Source organism: Equus asinus, chromosome 6, assembly GCF_041296235.1.
Source record: "Equus asinus isolate D_3611 breed Donkey chromosome 6, EquAss-T2T_v2, whole genome shotgun sequence".
Taxonomy (NCBI): Eukaryota; Metazoa; Chordata; class Mammalia; order Perissodactyla; family Equidae; genus Equus; species Equus asinus.
The window spans coordinates 1,219,313-1,238,415 of record NC_091795.1 but is presented as its reverse complement, the minus strand read 5'-3'; positions in this window follow the sequence as shown (position 1 = coordinate 1,238,415).

Below are 19,103 nucleotides of genomic sequence, written 5' to 3'. Positions count from 1 at the left end.
GTCATTGGCATGTGGTTCTGGCATGTCTGAGAGGTGGTTCCGGCATGCCTGACAGGTGATTCCGGAGTGTTCGCCAAGCGGTTCTGGCATAGGCGGCAGGTGATTTTGCCATGTCCAGAATGTGGTTCCAGCGAGTCGAACATGTGGTTCCGGCGTGTCCGGCAGGTGTTTCTGGTCTGTCCAGCAGGTGGTTCTGGGGTGTCCGGCATGAGGTTCTGGCACGTCTGAGAGGTGGTTCCGGCCGGCCCGACATGCGTTTCCGGAGTGTCCGCCACGTGGTTCAGGCACGTCTGAGAGGTGGTTCCAGCATGCCCGGCAGGTTTTCCCGGAGAGTCCTCCAAGTGGTTCTGGCGTAGCCCGCAGGTGATTTTGGTGTGTCCGGCAGGTTGTTCCGTTCTGTCCGATAGGTTGTTCCGGCATGTCCAGCACGTGCTTCTGGCACTTCTGAGAGGTGGTTCTGGCATGCCGGGCAGGTTATTCCGGAGTGTCCGGTAAGTGGTTCTGGTGTAGCCGGCAGTTCATTTTGGCGTGTCTGGCACATGGGTCCTGCGAGTCGAGCAGGTGGTTCCGGCGTGCTCGGCAGGTGGTCCAGGCATGTCCGGCAGGTGGTTCCAGTCTGTCCAGGACGTGGTTCCAGCGTGTCCGGCACGTGGTTCTCTTACGTCTGAGAGGTGGTTCCTGCATGCCTGGCAGGTTATTGCGGATTGTCTGCCAGGTGGTTCTCTCATAGCCAGCTGTTCATTTTGGCCTGTCAGGCAGGTGGTTCTGGTGAGTCCAGCAGGTGGCTCCGGCGTGCTCGGCAGGTGGTTCTGGCATGTCTGGCAGGTGGTTCCGGCGAGTTGAGCAGCTGGTTCCAGCCTGTCCGTCAGGTTAGGGTTAGGGATAGGGTTAGGGTTACGGTTAGGGTTAGGGTTTAGGGTTTGGGGTTAGGGGTTAGGGTTAGGGGTAGGGTTAGGATTAGGGTTACGGTTGGGTTAGGGTTTAGGGTTAGGCTTAGGGTTAGGGGTTAGGGTTAGGATTAGGGTTTGGGGATAGGGTTAGGGTTAGGCTTAGGGTTAGGGCCCGGCAGGTGGTTCCGGCGAGCCGAGCAGGTGGCTCCGGCGCGCCCGGCAGGTGCTTCCGCTGCGCCCGGCAGGTGGTTCCGGCGAGGCGAGCAGGTGGCTCCGGCGCGCCGGGCAGGTGGTTCCGGCGAGGCGAGCAGGTGGCTCCGGCGCGCTCGGCAGGTGCTTCCGCTGGGCCCGGCTGGTGGTTCCGGCGAGGCGAGCAGGTGGCTCCGGCGCGCTCGGCAGGTGCTTCCGCTGCGCCCGGCAGGTGGTTCCGGCGAGGCGAGCAGGTTGTTCCTGCGTGCTCGGCAGGTGGTTCAGTTGGGTCTGGCAGGTGGTTTCGGTCTGTTCGGGGTGTGGTTCCAGCATCTCAGGCACATGGTTCTGGCACGTCTGAGAGGTGGTTCCGGCTGGCCCAACAGGTGTTTCTGGAGTCTCCGCCAAGTGGTTCTGGCGTAGCTGGCAGGTGATGTTGGCGTGACTGGCAGGTGGTTCCAGCCAGCCCGGCAGGTGTTTCCGGAGTGTTCACCAACTGGCTGTGGCCTAGCCGGCAGGTGATTTTGGCGTGTCCGACAGGTGGTTCTGGCGAGTCGAGCAGGTGCTTCCGGCATGCTCGGCAGGTGCTTCCGGTGTCATTGGCATGTGGTTCTGGCATGTCTGAGAGGTGGTTCCAGCATGCCCGGCAGGTTTTCCCGGAGAGTCCTCCAAGTGGTTCTGGCGTAGCCCGCAGGTGATTTTGGTGTGTCCGGCAGGTTGTTCCGTTCTGTCCGATAGGTTGTTCCGGCATGTCCAGCACGTGCTTCTGGCACTTCTGAGAGGTGTTTCTGGCATGCCGGGCAGGTTATTCCGGAGTGTCCGGTAAGTGGTTCTGGTGTAGCCGGCAGTTCATTTTGGCGTGTCTGGCACATGGGTCCTGCGAGTCGAGCAGGTGGTTCCGGCGTGCTCGGCAGGTGGTCCAGGCATGTCCGGCAGGTGGTTCCAGTCTGTCCAGGACGTGGTTCCAGCGTGTCCGGCACGTGGTTCTCTTACGTCTGAGAGGTGGTTCCTGCATGCCTGGCAGGTTATTGCGGATTGTCTGCCAGGTGGTTCTCTCATAGCCAGCTGTTGATTTTGGCCTGTCAGGCAGGTGGTTCTGGTGAGTCCAGCAGGTGGCTCCGGCGTGCTCGGCAGGTGGTTCTGGCATGTCTGGCAGGTGGTTCCGGCGAGTTGAGCAGCTGGTTCCAGCCTGTCCGTCAGGTTAGGGTTAGGGATAGGGTTAGGGTTACGGTTAGGGTTAGGGTTTAGGGTTTGGGGTTAGGGGTTAGGGTTAGGGGTAGGGTTAGGATTAGGGTTACGGTTGGGTTAGGGTTTAGGGTTAGGCTTAGGGTTAGGGGTTAGGGTTAGGATTAGGGTTTGGGGATAGGGTTAGGGTTAGGCTTAGGGTTAGGGCCCGGCAGGTGGTTCCGGCGAGCCGAGCAGGTGGCTCCGGCGCGCCCGGCAGGTGCTTCCGCTGCGCCCGGCAGGTGGTTCCGGCGAGGCGAGCAGGTGGCTCCGGCGCGCCGGGCAGGTGGTTCCGGCGAGGCGAGCAGGTGGCTCCGGCGCGCTCGGCAGGTGCTTCCGCTGGGCCCGGCTGGTGGTTCCGGCGAGGCGAGCAGGTGGCTCCGGCGCGCTCGGCAGGTGCTTCCGCTGCGCCCGGCAGGTGGTTCCGGCGAGGCGAGCAGGTTGTTCCTGCGTGCTCGGCAGGTGGTTCAGTTGGGTCTGGCAGGTGGTTTCGGTCTGTTCGGGGTGTGGTTCCAGCATCTCAGGCACATGGTTCTGGCACGTCTGAGAGGTGGTTCCGGCTGGCCCAACAGGTGTTTCTGGAGTCTCCGCCAAGTGGTTCTGGCGTAGCTGGCAGGTGATGTTGGCGTGACTGGCAGGTGGTTCCAGCCAGCCCGGCAGGTGTTTCCGGAGTGTTCACCAACTGGCTGTGGCGTAGCCGGCAGGTGATTTTGGCGTGTCCGACAGGTGGTTCTGGCGAGTCGAGCAGGTGCTTCCGGCATGCTCGGCAGGTGCTTCCGGTGTCATTGGCATGTGGTTCTGGCAGGTCTGAGAGGTGGTTCCAGCATGCCCGGCAGGTTTTCCCGGAGAGTCCTCCAAGTGGTTCTGGCGTAGCCCGCAGGTGATTTTGGTGTGTCCGGCAGGTTGTTCCGTTCTGTCCGATAGGTTGTTCCGGCATGTCCAGCACGTGCTTCTGGCACTTCTGAGAGGTGGTTCTGGCATGCCGGGCAGGTTATTCCGGAGTGTCCGGTAAGTGGTTCTGGTGTAGCCGGCAGTTCATTTTGGCGTGTCTGGCACATGGGTCCTGCGAGTCGAGCAGGTGGTTCCGGCGTGCTCGGCAGGTGGTCCAGGCATGTCCGGCAGGTGGTTCCAGTCTGTCCAGGACGTGGTTCCAGCGTGTCCGGCACGTGGTTCTCTTACGTCTGAGAGGTGGTTCCTGCATGCCTGGCAGGTTATTGCGGATTGTCTGCCAGGTGGTTCTCTCATAGCCAGCTGTTGATTTTGGCCTGTCAGGCAGGTGGTTCTGGTGAGTCCAGCAGGTGGCTCCGGCGTGCTCGGCAGGTGGTTCTGGCATGTCTGGCAGGTGGTTCCGGCGAGTTGAGCAGCTGGTTCCAGCCTGTCCGTCAGGTTAGGGTTAGGGATAGGGTTAGGGTTACGGTTAGGGTTAGGGTTTAGGGTTTGGGGTTAGGGGTTAGGGTTAGGGGTAGGGTTAGGATTAGGGTTACGGTTGGGTTAGGGTTTAGGGTTAGGCTTAGGGTTAGGGGTTAGGGTTAGGATTAGGGTTTGGGGATAGGGTTAGGGTTAGGCTTAGGGTTAGGGCCCGGCAGGTGGTTCCGGCGAGCCGAGCAGGTGGCTCCGGCGCGCCCGGCAGGTGCTTCCGCTGCGCCCGGCAGGTGGTTCCGGCGAGGCGAGCAGGTGGCTCCGGCGCGCCGGGCAGGTGGTTCCGGCGAGGCGAGCAGGTGGCTCCGGCGCGCTCGGCAGGTGCTTCCGCTGGGCCCGGCTGGTGGTTCCGGCGAGGCGAGCAGGTGGCTCCGGCGCGCTCGGCAGGTGCTTCCGCTGCGCCCGGCAGGTGGTTCCGGCGAGACGAGCAGGTTGTTCCTGCGTGCTCGGCAGGTGGTTCAGTTGGGTCTGGCAGGTGGTTTCGGTCTGTTCGGGGTGTGGTTCCAGCATCTCAGGCACATGGTTCTGGCACGTCTGAGAGGTGGTTCCGGCTGGCCCAACAGGTGTTTCTGGAGTCTCCGCCAAGTGGTTCTGGCGTAGCTGGCAGGTGATGTTGGCGTGACTGGCAGGTGGTTCCAGCCAGCCCGGCAGGTGTTTCCGGAGTGTTCACCAACTGGCTGTGGCCTAGCCGGCAGGTGATTTTGGCGTGTCCGACAGGTGGTTCTGGCGAGTCGAGCAGGTGCTTCCGGCATGCTCGGCAGGTGCTTCCGGTGTCATTGGCATGTGGTTCTGGCATGTCTGAGAGGTGGTTCCAGCATGCCCGGCAGGTTTTCCCGGAGAGTCCTCCAAGTGGTTCTGGCGTAGCCCGCAGGTGATTTTGGTGTGTCCGGCAGGTTGTTCCGTTCTGTCCGATAGGTTGTTCCGGCATGTCCAGCACGTGCTTCTGGCACTTCTGAGAGGTGTTTCTGGCATGCCGGGCAGGTTATTCCGGAGTGTCCGGTAAGTGGTTCTGGTGTAGCCGGCAGTTCATTTTGGCGTGTCTGGCACATGGGTCCTGCGAGTCGAGCAGGTGGTTCCGGCGTGCTCGGCAGGTGGTCCAGGCATGTCCGCCAGGTGGTTCCAGTCTGTCCAGGACGTGGTTCCAGCGTGTCCGGCACGTGGTTCTCTTACGTCTGAGAGGTGGTTCCTGCATGCCTGGCAGGTTATTGCGGATTGTCTGCCAGGTGGTTCTCTCATAGCCAGCTGTTCATTTTGGCCTGTCAGGCAGGTGGTTCTGGTGAGTCCAGCAGGTGGCTCCGGCGTGCTCGGCAGGTGGTTCTGGCATGTCTGGCAGGTGGTTCCGGCGAGTTGAGCAGCTGGTTCCAGCCTGTCCGTCAGGTTAGGGTTAGGGATAGGGTTAGGGTTACGGTTAGGGTTAGGGTTTAGGGTTTGGGGTTAGGGGTTAGGGTTAGGGGTAGGGTTAGGGTTAGGGTTACGGTTGGGTTAGGGTTTAGGGTTAGGCTTAGGGTTAGGGGTTAGGGTTAGGATTAGGGTTTGGGGATAGGGTTAGGGTTAGGCTTAGGGTTAGGGCCCGGCAGGTGGTTCCGGCGAGCCGAGCAGGTGGCTCCGGCGCGCCCGGCAGGTGCTTCCGCTGCGCCCGGCAGGTGGTTCCGGCGAGGCGAGCAGGTGGCTCCGGCGCGCAGGGCAGGTGGTTCCGGCGAGGCGAGCAGGTGGCTCCGGCGCTCTCGGCAGGTGCTTCCGCTGGGCCCGGCTGGTGGTTCCGGCGAGGCGAGCAGGTGGCTCCGGCGCGCTCGGCAGGTGCTTCCGCTGCGCCCGGCAGGTGGTTCCGGCGAGGCGAGCAGGTTGTTCCTGCGTGCTCGGCAGGTGGTTCAGTTGGGTCTGGCAGGTGGTTTCGGTCTGTTCGGGGTGTGGTTCCAGCATCTCAGGCACATGGTTCTGGCACGTCTGAGAGGTGGTTCCGGCTGGCCCAACAGGTGTTTCTGGAGTCTCCGCCAAGTGGTTCTGGCGTAGCTGGCAGGTGATGTTGGCGTGACTGGCAGGTGGTTCCAGCCAGCCCGGCAGGTGTTTCCGGAGTGTTCACCAACTGGCTGTGGCCTAGCCGGCAGGTGATTTTGGCGTGTCCGACAGGTGGTTCTGGCGAGTCGAGCAGGTGCTTCCGGCATGCTCGGCAGGTGCTTCCGGTGTCATTGGCATGTGGTTCTGGCATGTCTGAGAGGTGGTTCCGGCATGCCTGACAGGTGATTCCGGAGTGTTCGCCAAGCGGTTCTGGCATAGGCGGCAGGTGATTTTGCCATGTCCAGAATGTGGTTCCAGCGAGTCGAACATGTGGTTCCGGCGTGTCCGGCAGGTGTTTCCGGTCTGTCCAGCAGGTGGTTCTGGGGTGTCCGGCATGAGGTTCTGGCACGTCTGAGAGGTGGTTCCGGCCGGCCCGACATGCGTTTCCGGAGTGTCCGCCACGTGGTTCAGGCACGTCTGAGAGGTGGTTCCAGCATGCCCGGCAGGTTTTCCCGGAGAGTCCTCCAAGTGGTTCTGGCGTAGCCCGCAGGTGATTTTGGTGTGTCCGGCAGGTTGTTCCGTTCTGTCCGATAGGTTGTTCCGGCATGTCCAGCACATGCTTCTGGCACTTCTGAGAGGTGGTTCTGGCATGCCGGGCAGGTTATTCCGGAGTGTCCGGTAAGTGGTTCTGGTGTAGCCGGCAGTTCATTTTGGCGTGTCTGGCACATGGGTCCTGCGAGTCGAGCAGGTGGTTCCGGCGTGCTCGGCAGGTGGTCCAGGCATGTCCGGCAGGTGGTTCCAGTCTGTCCAGGACGTGGTTCCAGCGTGTCCGGCACGTGGTTCTCTTACGTCTGAGAGGTGGTTCCTGCATGCCTGGCAGGTTATTGCGGATTGTCTGCCAGGTGGTTCTCTCATAGCCAGCTGTTGATTTTGGCCTGTCAGGCAGGTGGTTCTGGTGAGTCCAGCAGGTGGCTCCGGCGTGCTCGGCAGGTGGTTCTGGCATGTCTGGCAGGTGGTTCCGGCGAGTTGAGCAGCTGGTTCCAGCCTGTCCGTCAGGTTAGGGTTAGGGATAGGGTTAGGGTTACGGTTAGGGTTAGGGTTTAGGGTTTGGGGTTAGGGGTTAGGGTTAGGGGTAGGGTTAGGGTTAGGGTTACGGTTGGGTTAGGGTTTAGGGTTAGGCTTAGGGTTAGGGGATAGGGTTAGGGTTAGGGTTTGGGGATAGGGTTAGGGTTAGGATTAGGGTTAGGGCCCGGCAGGTGATTCCGGCGAGCCGAGCAGGTGGCTCCGGCGCGCCCGGCAGCTGCTTCCGCTGCGCCCGGCAGGTGGTTCCGGCGAGGCGAGCAGGTGGCTCCGGCGCGCTCGGCAAGTGCTTCCGCTGGACCCGGCAGGTGGTTCCGGCGAGGCGAGCAGCTGGCTCCGGCGCGCTCGGCAGGTGCTTCCGCTGCGCCCGGCAGGTGGTTCCGGCGAGGCGAGCAGGTGGCTCCGGCGCGCTCGGCAGGTGCTTCCGCTGGGCCCGGCAGGTGGTTCCGGCGAGGCGAGCAGGTGGCTCCGGCGTGCCGGGCAGGTGGTTCCGGCGAGGCGAGCAGGTGGCTCCGGCGCGCTCGGCAGGTGCTTCTGCTGCGCCCGGCAGGTGGTTCCGGCGAGGCGAGCAGGTTGTTCCTGCGTGCTCGGCAGGTGGTTCAGTTGGGTCTGGCAGGTGGTTTCGGTCTGTTCGGGGTGTGGTTCCAGCATCTCAGGCACATGGTTCTGGCACGTCTGAGAGGTGGTTCCGGCTGGCCCAACAGGTGTTTCTGGAGTCTCCGCCAAGTGGTTCTGGCGTAGCTGGCAGGTGATGTTGGCGTGACTGGCAGGTGGTTCCAGCCAGCCCGGCAGGTGTTTCCGGAGTGTTCACCAACTGGCTGTGGCGTAGCCGGCAGGTGATTTTGGCGTGTCCGACAGGTGGTTCTGGCGAGTCGAGCAGGTGCTTCCGGCATGCTCGGCAGGTGCTTCCGGTGTCATTGGCATGTGGTTCTGGCATGTCTGAGAGGTGGTTCCGGCATGCCTGACAGGTGATTCCGGAGTGTTCGCCAAGCGGTTCTGGCATAGGCGGCAGGTGATTTTGCCATGTCCAGAATGTGGTTCCAGCGAGTCGAACATGTGGTTCCGGCGTGTCCGGCAGGTGTTTCCGGTCTGTCCAGCAGGTGGTTCTGGGGTGTCCGGCATGAGGTTCTGGCACGTCTGAGAGGTGGTTCCGGCCGGCCCGACATGCGTTTCCGGAGTGTCCGCCACGTGGTTCAGGCACGTCTGAGAGGTGGTTCCAGCATGCCCGGCAGGTTTTCCCGGAGAGTCCTCCAAGTGGTTCTGGCGTAGCCCGCAGGTGATTTTGGTGTGTCCGGCAGGTTGTTCCGTTCTGTCCGATAGGTTGTTCCGGCATGTCCAGCACGTGCTTCTGGCACTTCTGAGAGGTGGTTCTGGCATGCCGGGCAGGTTATTCCGGAGTGTCCGGTAAGTGGTTCTGGTGTAGCCGGCAGTTCATTTTGGCGTGTCTGGCACATGGGTCCTGCGAGTCGAGCAGGTGGTTCCGGCGTGCTCGGCAGGTGGTCCAGGCATGTCCGGCAGGTGGTTCCAGTCTGTCCAGGACGTGGTTCCAGCGTGTCCGGCACGTGGTTCTCTTACGTCTGAGAGGTGGTTCCTGCATGCCTGGCAGGTTATTGCGGATTGTCTGCCAGGTGGTTCTCTCATAGCCAGCTGTTGATTTTGGCCTGTCAGGCAGGTGGTTCTGGTGAGTCCAGCAGGTGGCTCCGGCGTGCTCGGCAGGTGGTTCTGGCATGTCTGGCAGGTGGTTCCGGCGAGTTGAGCAGCTGGTTCCAGCCTGTCCGTCAGGTTAGGGTTAGGGATAGGTTTAGGGTTACGGTTAGGGTTAGGGTTTAGGGTTTGGGGTTAGGGGTTAGGGTTAGGGGTAGGGTTAGGGTTAGGGTTACGGTTGGGTTAGGGTTTAGGGTTAGGCTTAGGGTTAGGGGATAGGGTTAGGGTTAGGGTTTGGGGATAGGGTTAGGGTTAGGATTAGGGTTAGGGCCCGGCGGGTGATTCCGGCGAGCCGAGCAGGTGGCTCCGGCGCGCCCGGCAGCTGCTTCCGCTGCGCCCGGCAGGTGGTTCCGGCGAGGCGAGCAGGTGGCTCCGGCGCGCTCGGCAAGTGCTTCCGCTGGACCCGGCAGGTGGTTCCGGCGAGGCGAGCAGCTGGCTCCGGCGCGCTCGGCAGGTGCTTCCGCTGCGCCCGGCAGGTGGTTCCGGCGAGGCGAGCAGGTGGCTCCGGCGCGCTCGGCAGGTGCTTCCGCTGGGCCCGGCAGGTGGTTCCGGCGAGGCGAGCAGGTGGCTCCGGCGTGCCGGGCAGGTGGTTCCGGCGAGGCGAGCAGGTGGCTCCGGCGCGCTCGGCAGGTGCTTCTGCTGCGCCCGGCAGGTGGTTCCGGCGAGGCGAGCAGGTTGTTCCTGCGTGCTCGGCAGGTGGTTCAGTTGGGTCTGGCAGGTGGTTTCGGTCTGTTCGGGGTGTGGTTCCAGCATCTCAGGCACATGGTTCTGGCACGTCTGAGAAGTGGTTCCGGCCGGCCCGACATGCGTTTCCGGAGTGTCCTCCAAGTGGTTCTGGCGTAGCCCGCAGGTGATTTTGGTGTGTCCGGCAGGTTGTTCCGTTCTGTCCGATAGGTTGTTCCGGCATGTCCAGCACGTGCTTCTGGCACTTCTGAGAGGTGGTTCTGGCATGCCTGGCAGGTTATTCCGGAGTGTCCGGTAAGTGGTTCTGGTGTAGCCGGCAGTTCATTTTGGCGTGTCTGGCACATGGGTCCTGCGAGTCGAGCAGGTGGTTCCGGCGTGCTCGGCAGGTGGTCCAGGCATGTCCGGCAGGTGGTTCCAGTCTGTGCAGGACGTGGTTCCAGCGTGTCCGGCACGTGGTTCTCTTACATCTGAGAGGTGGTTCCTGCATGCCTGGCAGGTTATTGCGGATTGTCTGCCAGGTGGTTCTCTCATAGCCAGCTGTTGATTTTGGCCTGTCAGGCAGGTGGTTCTGGTGAGTCCAGCAGGTGGCTCCGGCGTGCTCGGCAGGTGGTTCTGGCATGTCTGGCAGGTGGTTCCGGCGAGTTGAGCAGCTGGTTCCAGCCTGTCCGTCAGGTTAGGGTTAGGGATAGGGTTAGGGTTACGGTTAGGGTTAGGGTTTAGGGTTTGGGGTTAGGGGTTAGGGTTAGGGGTAGGGTTAGGGTTAGGGTTACGGTTGGGTTAGGGTTTAGGGTTAGGCTTAGGGTTAGGGGTTAGGGTTAGGGTTAGGGTTTGGGGATAGGGTTAGGGTTAGGGTTAGGGTTAGGGCCCGGCAGGTGGTTCCGGCGAGGCGAGCAGGTGGCTCCGGCGCGCTCGGCAGGTGCTTCCGCTGGGCCCGGCTGGTGGTTCCGGCGAGGCGAGCAGGTGGCTCCGGCGCGCTCGGCAGGTGCTTCCGCTGCGCCGGGCAGGTGGTTCCGGCGAGGCGAGCAGGTTGTTCCTGCGTGCTCGGCAGGTGGTTCAGTTTGGTCTGGCAGGTGGTTTCGGTCTGTTCGGGGTGTGGTTCCAGCATCTCAGGCACATGGTTCTGGCACGTCTGAGAGGTGGTTCCGGCTGGCCCAACAGGTGTTTCTGGAGTCTCCGCCAAGTGGTTCTGGCGTAGCTGGCAGGTGATGTTGGCGTGACTGGCAGGTGGTTCCAGCCAGCCCGGCAGGTGTTTCCGGACTGTTCACCAACTGGCTGTGGCCTAGCCGGCAGGTGATTTTGGCGTGTCCGACAGGTGGTTCTGGCGAGTCGAGCAGGTGCTTCCGGCATGCTCGGCAGGTGCTTCCGGTGTCATTGGCATGTGGTTCTGGCATGTCTGAGAGGTGGTTCCGGCATGCCTGACAGGTGATTCCGGAGTGTTCGCCAAGCGGTTCTGGCATAGGCGGCAGGTGATTTTGCCATGTCCAGAATGTGGTTCCAGCGAGTCGAACATGTGGTTCCGGCGTGTCCGGCAGGTGTTTCCGGTCTGTCCAGCAGGTGGTTCTGGGGTGTCCGGCATGAGGTTCTGGCACGTCTGAGAGGTGGTTCCGGCCGGCCCGACATGCGTTTCCGGAGTGTCCGCCACGTGGTTCAGGCACGTCTGAGAGGTGGTTCCAGCATGCCCGGCAGGTTTTCCCGGAGAGTCCTCCAAGTGGTTCTGGCGTAGCCCGCAGGTGATTTTGGTGTGTCCGGCAGGTTGTTCCGTTCTGTCCGATAGGTTGTTCCGGCATGTCCAGCACGTGCTTCTGGCACTTCTGAGAGGTGGTTCTGGCATGCCGGGCAGGTTATTCCGGAGTGTCCGGTAAGTGGTTCTGGTGTAGCCGGCAGTTCATTTTGGCGTGTCTGGCACATGGGTCCTGCGAGTCGAGCAGGTGGTTCCAGCGTGCTCGGCAGGTGGTCCAGGCATGTCCGGCAGGTGGTTCCAGTCTGTCCAGGACGTGGTTCCAGCGTGTCCGGCACGTGGTTCTCTTACGTCTGAGAGGTGGTTCCTGCATGCCTGGCAGGTTATTGCGGATTGTCTGCCAGGTGGTTCTCTCATAGCCAGCTGTTGATTTTGGCCTGTCAGGCAGGTGGTTCTGGTGAGTCCAGCAGGTGGCTCCGGCGTGCTCGGCAGGTGGTTCTGGCATGTCTGGCAGGTGGTTCCGGCGAGTTGAGCAGCTGGTTCCAGCCTGTCCGTCAGGTTAGGGTTAGGGATAGGGTTAGGGTTACGGTTAGGGTTAGGGTTTAGGGTTTGGGGTTAGGGGTTAGGGTTAGGGGTAGGGTTAGGGTTAGGGTTACGGTTGGGTTAGGGTTTAGGGTTAGGCTTAGGGTTAGGGGATAGGGTTAGGGTTAGGGTTTGGGGATAGGGTTAGGGTTAGGATTAGGGTTAGGGCCCGGCAGTTGATTCCGGCGAGCCGAGCAGGTGGCTCCGGCGCGCCCGGCAGCTGCTTCCGCTGCGCCCGGCAGGTGGTTCCGGCGAGGCGAGCAGGTGGCTCCGGCGCGCTCGGCAAGTGCTTCCGCTGGACCCGGCAGGTGGTTCCGGCGAGGCGAGCAGCTGGCTCCGGCGCGCTCGGCAGGTGCTTCCGCTGCGCCCGGCAGGTGGTTCCGGCGAGGCGAGCAGGTGGCTCCGGCGCGCTCGGCAGGTGCTTCCGCTGGGCCCGGCAGGTGGTTCCGGCGAGGCGAGCAGGTGGCTCCGGCGTGCCGGGCAGGTGGTTCCGGCGAGGCGAGCAGGTGGCTCCGGCGCGCTCGGCAGGTGCTTCCGCTGCGCCCGGCAGGTGGTTCCGGCGAGGCGAGCAGGTTGTTCCTGCGTGCTCGGCAGGTGGTTCAGTTGGGTCTGGCAGGTGGTTTCGGTCTGTTCGGGGTGTGGTTCCAGCATCTCAGGCACATGGTTTTGGCACGTCTGAGAGGTGGTTCCGGCTGGCCCAACAGGTGTTTCTGGAGTCTCCGCCAAGTGGTTCTGGCGTAGCTGGCAGGTGATGTTGGCATGACTGGCAGGTGGTTCCAGCCAGCCCGGCAGGTGTTTCCGGAGTGTTCACCAACTGGCTGTGGCGTAGCCGGCAGGTGATTTTGGCGTGTCCGACAGGTGGTTCTGGCGAGTCGAGCAGGTGCTTCCGGCATGCTCGGCAGGTGCTTCCGGTGTCATTGGCATGTGGTTCTGGCATGTCTGAGAGGTGGTTCCGGCATGCCTGACAGGTGATTCCGGAGTGTTCGCCAAGCGGTTCTGGCATAGGCGGCAGGTGATTTTGCCATGTCCAGAATGTGGTTCCAGCGAGTCGAACATGTGGTTCCGGCGTGTCCGGCAGGTGTTTCCGGTCTGTCCAGCAGGTGGTTCTGGGGTGTCCGGCATGAGGTTCTGGCACGTCTGAGAGGTGGTTCCGGCCGGCCCGACATGCGTTTCCGGAGTGTCCGCCACGTGGTTCAGGCACGTCTGAGAGGTGGTTCCAGCATGCCCGGCAGGTTTTCCCGGAGAGTCCTCCAAGTGGTTCTGGCGTAGCCCGCAGGTGATTTTGGTGTGTCCGGCAGGTTGTTCCGTTCTGTCCGATAGGTTGTTCCGGCATGTCCAGCACGTGCTTCTGGCACTTCTGAGAGGTGGTTCTGGCATGCCGGGCAGGTTATTGCGGAGTGTCCGGTAAGTGGTTCTGGTGTAGCCGGCAGTTCATTTTGGCGTGTCTGGCACATGGGTCCTGCGAGTCGAGCAGGTGGTTCCGGCGTGCTCGGCAGGTGGTCCAGGCATGTCCGGCAGGTGGTTCCAGTCTGTCCAGGACGTGGTTCCAGCGTGTCCGGCACGTGGTTCTCTTACGTCTGAGAGGTGGTTCCTGCATGCCTGGCAGGTTATTGCGGATTGTCTGCCAGGTGGTTCTCTCATAGCCAGCTGTTGATTTTGGCCTGTCAGGCAGGTGGTTCTGGTGAGTCCAGCAGGTGGCTCCGGCGTGCTCGGCAGGTGGTTCTGGCATGTCTGGCAGGTGGTTCCGGCGAGTTTAGCAGCTGGTTCAAGCCTGTCCGTCAGGTTAGGTTTAGGGATAGGGTTAGGGTTACGGTTAGGGATAGGGTTTAGGGTTTGGGGTTAGGGGTTAGGGTTAGGGGTAGGGTTAGGGTTAGGGTTACGGTTGGGTTAGGGTTTAGGGTTAGGCTTAGGGTTAGGGGTTAGGGTTAGGGTTAGGGTTTGGGGATAGGGTTAGGGTTAGGGTTAGGGTTAGGGCCCGGCAGGTGGTTCTGGCGAGGCGAGCAGGTGGCTCCGGCGCGCTCGGCATGTGCTTCCGCTGGGCCCGGCTGGTGGTTCCGGCGAGGTGAGCAGGTGGCTCCGGCGCGCTCGGCAGGTGCTTCCGCTGCGCCCGGCAGGTGGTTCCGGCGAGGCGAGCAGGTTGTTCCTGCGTGCTCGGCAGGTGGTTCAGTTTGGTCTGGCAGGTGGTTTCGGTCTGTTCGGGGTGTGGTTCCAGCATCTCAGGCACATGGTTCTGGCACGTCTGAGAGGTGGTTCCGGCTGGCCCAACAGGTGTTTCTGGAGTCTCCGCCAAGTGGTTCTGGCGTAGCTGGCAGGTGATGTTGGCGTGACTGGCAGGTGGTTCCAGCCAGCCCGGCAGGTGTTTCCGGAGTGTTCACCAACTGGCTGTGGCGTAGCCGGCAGGTGATTTTGGCGTGTCCGACAGGTGGTTCTGGCGAGTCGAGCAGGTGCTTCCGGCATGCTCGGCAGGTGCTTCCGGTGTCATTGGCATGTGGTTCTGGCATGTCTGAGAGGTGGTTCCGGCATGCCTGACAGGTGATTCCGGAGTGTTCGCCAAGCGGTTCTGGCATAGGCGGCAGGTGATTTTGCCATGTCCAGAATGTGGTTCCAGCGAGTCGAACATGTGGTTCCGGCGTGTCCGGCAGGTGTTTCCGGTCTGTCCAGCAGGTGGTTCTGGGGTGTCCGGCATGAGGTTCTGGCACGTCTGAGAGGTGGTTCCGGCCGGCCCGACATGCGTTTCCGGAGTGTCCGCCACGTGGTTCAGGCACGTCTGAGAGGTGGTTCCAGCATGCCCGGCAGGTTTTCCCGGAGAGTCCTCCAAGTGGTTCTGGCGTAGCCCGCAGGTGATTTTGGTGTGTCCGGCAGGTTGTTCCGTTCTGTCCGATAGGTTGTTCCGGCATGTCCAGCACGTGCTTCTGGCACTTCTGAGAGGTGGTTCTGGCATGCCGGGCAGGTTATTCCGGAGTGTCCGGTAAGTGGTTCTGGTGTAGCCGGCAGTTCATTTTGGCGTGTCTGGCACATGGGTCCTGCGAGTCGAGCAGGTGGTTCCGGCGTGCTCGGCAGGTGGTCCAGGCATGTCCGGCTGGTGGTTCCAGTCTGTCCAGGACGTGGTTCCAGCATGTGCGGCACGTGGTTCTCTTACGTCTGAGAGGTGGTTCCTGCATGGCTGGCAGGTTATTGCGGATTGTCTGCCAGGTGGTTCTCTCATAGCCAGCTGTTGATTTTGGCCTGTCAGGCAGGTGGTTCTGGTGAGTCCAGCAGGTGGCTCTGGCGTGCTCGGCAGGTGGTTCTGGCATGTCTGGCAGGTGGTTCCGGCGAGTTGAGCAGCTGGTTCCAGCCTGTCCGTCAGGTTAGGGTTAGGGATAGGGTTAGGGTTACGGTTAGGGTTAGGGTTTAGGGTTTGGGGTTAGGGGTTAGGGTTAGGGGTAGGCTTAGGATTGGGGTTACGGTTGGGTTAGGGTTTAGGGTTAGGCTTAGGGTTAGGGGTTAGGGTTAGGGTTAGGGTTTGGGGATAGGGTTAGGGTTATGGTTAGGGTTAGTGCCCGGCAGGTGATTCCGGTGAGCCGAGCAGGTGGCTCCGGCGCGCCCGGCAGCTGATTCCGCTGCTCCCGGCAGGTGGTTCAGGCGAGGCGAGCAGGTGGCTCCGGCGCGCTCGGCAGGTGCTTCCGCTGCGCCCGGCAGATGGTTCCGGCGAGGCGAGCAGGGGGCTCCGGCGTGCTCGGCAGGTGCTTCCGCTGGGCCCGGCTCGTGGTTCCGGCGAGGCGAGCATGTGGCTCCGGCGCGCTCGGCAGATGCTTCCGCTGCGCCCGGCAGGTGGTTCCGGCGAGTCGAGCAGGTTGTTCCTGCGTGCTCGGCAGGTGGTTCAGTTGGGTCTGGCAGGTGGTTTCGGTCTGTTCGGGGTGTGGTTCCAGCATCTCAGGCACATGGTTCTGGCACGTCTGAGAGGTGGTTCCGGCCGGCCCGACATGCGTTTCCGGAGTGTCCTCCAAGTGGTTCTGGCGTAGCCCGCAGGTGATTTTGGTGTGTCCGGCAGGTTGTTCCGTTCTGTCCGATAGGTTGTTCCGGCATGTCCAGCACGTGCTTCTGGCACTTCTGAGAGGTGGTTCTGGCATGCCTGGCAGGTTATTCCGGAGTGTCCGGTAAGTGGTTCTGGTGTAGCCGGCAGTTCATTTTGGCGTGTCTGGCACATGGGTCCTGCGAGTCGAGCAGGTGGTTCCGGCGTGCTCGGCAGGTGGTTCCAGTCTGTCCAGGACGTGGTTCCAGCGTGTCCGGCACGTGGTTCTCTTACGTCTGAGAGGTGGTTCCTGCATGCCTGGCAGGTTATTGCGGATTGTCTGCCAGGTGGTTCTCTCATAGCCAGCTGTTGATTTTGGCCTGTCAGGCAGGTGGTTCTGGTGAGTCCAGCAGGTGGCTCCGGCGTGCTCGGCAGGTGGTTCTGGCATGTCTGGCAGGTGGTTCCGGCGAGTTGAGCAGCTGGTTCCAGCCTGTCCGTCAGGTTAGGGTTAGGGATAGGGTTAGGGTTACGGTTAGGGTTAGGGTTTAGGGTTTGGGGTTAGGGGTTAGGGTTAGGGGTAGGGTTAGGGTTAGGGTTACGGTTGGGTTAGGGTTTAGGGTTAGGCTTAGGGTTAGGGGTTAGGGTTAGGGTTAGGGTTTGGGGATAGGGTTAGGGTTAGGGTTAGGGTTAGGGCCCGGCAGGTGGTTCCGGCGAGGCGAGCAGGTGGCTCCGGCGCGCTCGGCAGGTGCTTCCGCTGGGCCCGGCTGGTGGTTCCGGCGAGGTGAGCAGGTGGCTCCGGCGCGCTCGGCAGGTGCTTCCGCTGCGCCCGGCAGGTGGTTCCGGCGAGGCGAGCAGGTTGTTCCTGCGTGCTCGGCAGGTGGTTCAGTTTGGTCTGGCAGGTGGTTTCGGTCTGTTCGGGGTGTGGTTCCAGCATCTCAGGCACATGGTTCTGGCACGTCTGAGAGGTGGTTCCGGCTGGCCCAACAGGTGTTTCTGGAGTCTCCGCCAAGTGGTTCTGGCGTAGCTGGCAGGTGATGTTGGCGTGACTGGCAGGTGGTTCCAGCCAGCCCGGCAGGTGTTTCCGGAGTGTTCACCAACTGGCTGTGGCGTAGCCGGCAGGTGATTTTGGCGTGTCCGACAGGTGGTTCTGGCGAGTCGAGCAGGTGCTTCCGGCATGCTCGGCAGGTGCTTCCGGTGTCATTGGCATGTGGTTCTGGCATGTCTGAGAGGTGGTTCCGGCATGCCTGACAGGTGATTCCGGAGTGTTCGCCAAGCGGTTCTGGCATAGGCGGCAGGTGATTTTGCCATGTCCAGAATGTGGTTCCAGCGAGTCGAACATGTGGTTCCGGCGTGTCCGGCAGGTGTTTCCGGTCTGTCCAGCAGGTGGTTCTGGGGTGTCCGGCATGAGGTTCTGGCACGTCTGAGAGGTGGTTCCGGCCGGCCCGACATGCGTTTCCGGAGTGTCCGCCACGTGGTTCAGGCACGTCTGAGAGGTGGTTCCAGCATGCCCGGCAGGTTTTCCCGGAGAGTCCTCCAAGTGGTTCTGGCGTAGCCCGCGGGTGATTTTGGTGTGTCCGGCAGGTTGTTCCGTTCTGTCCGATAGGTTGTTCCGGCATGTCCAGCACGTGCTTCTGGCACTTCTGAGAGGTGGTTCTGGCATGCCGGGCAGGTTATTCCGGAGTGTCCGGTAAGTGGTTCTGGTGTAGCCGGCAGTTCATTTTGGCGTGTCTGGCACATGGGTCCTGCGAGTCGAGCAGGTGGTTCCGGCGTGCTCGGCAGGTGGTCCAGGCATGTCCGGCAGGTGGTTCCAGTCTGTCCAGGACGTGGTTCCAGCGTGTGCGGCACGTGGTTCTCTTACGTCTGAGAGGTGGTTCCTGCATGGCTGGCAGGTTATTGCGGATTGTCTGCCAGGTGGTTCTCTCATAGCCAGCTGTTGATTTTGGCCTGTCAGGCAGGTGGTTCTGGTGAGTCCAGCAGGTGGCTCTGGCGTGCTCGGCAGGTGGTTCTGGCATGTCTGGCAGGTGATTCCGGCGAGTTGAGCAGCTGGTTCCAGCCTGTCCGTCAGGTTAGGGTTAGGGATAGGGTTAGGGTTACGGTTAGGGTTAGGGTTTAGGGTTTGGGGTTAGGGGTTAGGGTTAGGGGTAGGCTTAGGGTTGGGGTTACGGTTGGGTTAGGGTTTAGGGTTAGGCTTAGGGTTAGGGGTTAGGGTTAGGGTTAGGGTTTGGGGATAGGGTTAGGGTTATGGTTAGGGTTAGTGCCCGGCAGGTGATTCCGGTGAGCCGAGCAGGTGGCTCCGGCGCGCCCGGCAGCTGATTCCGCTGCTCCCGGCAGGTGGTTCCGGCGAGGCGAGCAGGTGGCTCCGGCGCGCTCGGCAGGTGCTTCCGCTGGGCCCGGCTGGTGGTTCCGGCGAGGCGAGCAGGTAGCTCCGGCGCGCTCGGCAGGTGCTTCCGCTGCGCCCGGCAGGTGTTTCCGGCGAGGCGAGCAGGTTGTTCCTGCGTGCTCGGCAGGTGGTTCAGTTTGGTCTGGCAGGTGGTTTCGGTCTGTTCGGGGTGTGGTTCCAGCATCTCAGGCACATGGTTCTGGCACGTCTGAGAGGTGGTTCCGGCTGGCCCAACAGGTGTTTCTGGAGTCTCCGCCAAGTGGTTCTGGCGTAGCTGGCAGGTGATGTTGGCGTGACTGGCAGGTGGTTCCAGCCAGCCCGGCAGGTGTTTCCGGAGTGTTCACCAACTGGCTGTGGCGTAGCCGGCAGGTGATTTTGGCGTGTCTGACAGGTGGTTCTGGCGAGTCGAGCAGGTGCTTCCGGCATGCTCGGCAGGTGCTTCCGGTGTCATTGGCATGTGGTTCTGGCATGTCTGAGAGGTGGTTCCGGCATGCCTGACAGGTGATTCCGGAGTGTTCGCCAAGCGGTTCTGGCATAGGCGGCAGGTGATTTTGCCATGTCCAGAATGTGGTTCCAGCGAGTCGAACATGTGGTTCCGGCGTGTCCGGCAGGTGTTTCCGGTCTGTCCAGCAGGTGGTTCTGGGGTGTCCGGCATGAGGTTCTGGCACGTCTGAGAGGTGGTTCCGGCCGGCCCGACATGTGTTTCCGGAGTGTCCGCCACGTGGTTCAGGCACGTCTGAGAGGTGGTTCCAGCATGCCCGGCAGGTTTTCCCGGAGAGTCCTCCAAGTGGTTCTGGCGTAGCCCGCAGGTGATTTTGGTGTGTCCGGCAGGTTGTTCCGTTCTGTCCGATAGGTTGTTCCGGCATGTCCAGCACGTGCTTCTGGCACTTCTGAGAGGTGGTTCTGGCATGCCGGGCAGGTTATTCCGGAGTGTCCGGTAAGTGGTTCTGGTGTAGCCGGCAGTTCATTTTGGCGTGTCTGGCACATGGGTCCTGCGAGTCGAGCAGGTGGTTCCAGCGTGCTCGGCAGGTGGTCCAGGCATGTCCGGCAGGTGGTTCCAGTCTGTCCAGGACGTGGTTCCAGCGTGTCCGGCACGTGGTTCTCTTACGTCTGAGAGGTGGTTCCTGCATGCCTGGCAGGTTATTGCGGATTGTCTGCCAGGTGGTTCTCTCATAGCCAGCTGTTGATTTTGGCCTGTCAGGCAGGTGGTTCTGGTGAGTCCAGCAGGTGGCTCCGGCGTGCTCGGCAGGTGGTTCTGGCATGTCTGGCAGGTGGTTCCGGCGAGTT